We start from the raw sequence: 2,862 nt of genomic DNA, 5'->3' as shown, positions 1-2,862 counted from the left end.
ACCCCAGCTTCCTGCTTTCTTTCCTAAAGTCTTCCTTGGATAAGGGGGGAGGGGTGAAAAGAAGCTACCCATGCCTAGCCCGCCTTCCTTCCAGTCACACAATGACACCCTGCCATTACTTGTAGGGAATAACTCTGACTACAAATGTAAATGAAAAACAGTACTAAATAGAAGCAGAATTCTGATTAATTGTAGTGATGAAATATCTCCTTTCTCTTAGTAGAGGGATAGGGAAGTGTAGAATGTGGAATACATCATTAGATGAAGTCACTGGTTGATTTAAAAAAAAAACAAAACATTTTTGTTGTTATAAGGAAAGTCTTAGTAGTGGTGGCTGGTGGAGTTTCAAGAAAACAAAAGACAACAATAAAACTTAAAAAAAAAGAAGAGGTGGGAAAAAAGGGGAATGTGGTCTTAACTTCTTTGGGCCTCGGTTTCCCCATCTGTAATAGGAGAGGTCAGACTATATGACCTTGAAGGTTCCTTCAATTCTAAGTCTATGTATAGTGCTGTAAGCCCTGTTTCCTTCCACCATTGTATGTGATCTGACATCATATACTCGAGGGCTCAAAGCCAACATACCTCCCCTGTTCCCTTCCCTTTAGCCATGCCTACCACAACCCTTTTCTCCATCTCACTAGCTCCTGTTCTCTCTCCTTCCTTCCTTCCTTCCTCACTCCACTCACATTCATCCTGATCTTCTCCCATTTACTAGGGAAAGCTCATCCCCAAGAATGATATAATAGGACAGGAAACCAGTAGGCTTGGGTCCCAGACCTTACTCTACCATTGATTTGCTATGTGGCTTTGGGCAAATTACTGAAACAGCTTTGGACCTCAATTTCCTCCCCTTCAGAATGAAAATGATACCTGCCTGACTCTCACAATCATCCTGAGAATAAAAGGAGCAGCTGGTCTTCATGGCTTCTCTGCAGCATTGAATTCTATTGATCACCTTTTCCACCTAAATGTTCTTTCCTCTCTGAATTTTCATTATGCTACTTTTTACTGATTTTCCTCCTGTCCAACTACTCCTCAGTTTCCTTTGTTGGTTTTTTAATTCATGTCACACCCACTAACCATGGGTGTCCCCCAAGGTTCTTTCCTGAGTGAGCTCTTTCTTTGAAAAAAATTGCCTGGTTTTTATTTTTATTTCTTTATTTTTTACATTTAGTATCATTGACTCCTTCCTCCATATTAAAAAATGTTTAAAAATCTTCCCAACAGAGGGAGCAGAGTGGTGAGTGATAGAGGTAGGCAGAGCATTGCGTTGCCCCTCCCCCCCAAGTCTGGCTTCCCCAAGAGCCGAGACTGCTCCCTCACACCCCCTGCCATGACAGAGAGTGATAGGGACCCGGTGATGGTGCTGCCCAAGAAGGGCCCTGTGGCAGCCCAAGCCTAGTGCAAGTAAGGTCATCTTAGCAGCTCAGAGAAAAGGAGAAGATGTAAAGACTTCCAAAAAGGAGTCTGCTGGCCAAAACAAACATCACTCCCTCACAAAGAACACAGCCAAGCTGGACTGAGAACTTGAGGAACTTCACCAGGGTCACTCTAGAATGGGCAAAATGATCCAACAGGGCTGACAGAACAAGGGATTGACACAGAAGGATCTGGCCACAAAAATCAACGAAAAGCCCCCAGCTATTGCTGACAATGAGTGTGGACAGGCTGTCCCTAATAACTGGGTCTTGGGCAAGATCCAAAGAGCCATTGGTCTCAAGCTTTGTGGGAAGGACATTGGAAAGCCGCTTGACACAGGGGACAATGAATGGGAAATGAACACAAAGTCTCAAAAATCAGTTCATTCAGACTGATCTATCCTGGCTGGTTCTCCTTCACCACCAGAACCAATGTGTCTCTTCACATTGCCAAGCTGAACACAGGGGTATCAGACTTGTTTAGGGGAGGAACCTTCCAAATGTATACCTGCTGTAACAAAAATAAAATTTTGCAAATTAAATTATTCTCCTGACTTTTCCCCCTTTGTTTTTTTTTGAAGATTGAGGAGCCAGAACTAATAATCCTCTTAATTTTGTCAGCAAATGTTTGTCTCTCTAGAAGCAGTTATAACTTTTTGAGGCACTGGGGCATATGTTGAAATGGGATCAATTTAAATTAATGTGTTTTAAGGGGAGGGTTAGTGTGGAGGGGGTTATATCTGAGGTTTTTGACCTCTTTGAAACCTCTGAGAGTGTCAATTACTCTCTTCACCTTGATACTCTCTTCTCTCTAGGTTTTCCTGACACTACTCTCTCTGTTTCTCCTCCTTACCTATCTTATCACTCTGTCAATCTCCATTGCTGGATCTTCATCCAACTCAAGGCCATTCATTCTGGATGCCCCCGGAATCCATCCTGGGTCCTTTTCTCTTTTTTCTCTATACTATTTTACTTGCTGATCTCATCAGCTCCTATGGATAAAATTTTCATCCCTATGAACACAATTCTCAAATCAATTTAACCAGCCCTAACCTCTTTACTGACCTCCAGATCTACATCTCTAACTGGATCTTAAAATGAATGTCCTGTAGAAATCTTAAACTTCACATGTCCAAAACTGAATTCATTTCCCTCCCAAAAAAAACTCCCCACCTTCAAACTTCCCAGTTACTGTTGAGGGCACCACCATCTTCCAAGTCCCCCAGGCTGAAGCCTAGGTGTCATGTCATCTTCCACTTCTTACTTTCTTTTTTTTTTTAATTTTATTTTTTCCAAATGCTTTATTAACTTCTGAATTACACCATTCATTTCTGCCAGATTTTGAGTTACAAATTTTCTCCCCATTTTTCCCCTACCCACTGCCCCAAAATAGCAGTCCCACAGGATATTCCCTCCTCCAATCTGCTCTCTCCCATATTTTCTC

At 42.2% G+C, this 2,862-nt stretch overlaps 1 pseudogene; it reads left to right on the top strand.

The window, feature by feature from the left end:
• The first annotated feature begins 1,333 nt into the window (after positions 1–1,333).
• On the top strand, positions 1,334–1,814 carry LOC138142976 (endothelial differentiation-related factor 1 pseudogene; annotated as a pseudogene).
• Positions 1,815–2,862: the final 1,048 nt, after the last annotated feature.

The sequence above is a fragment of the Petaurus breviceps genome, unplaced genomic scaffold (genome assembly GCF_028583685.1).
Source record: "Petaurus breviceps papuanus isolate PSGF00001 unplaced genomic scaffold, PetGlider_PUasm1.0 90617, whole genome shotgun sequence".
Lineage (NCBI taxonomy): Eukaryota > Metazoa > Chordata > Mammalia > Diprotodontia > Petauridae > Petaurus > Petaurus breviceps.
This window is presented reverse-complemented; position numbering and strand designations above follow the sequence as displayed.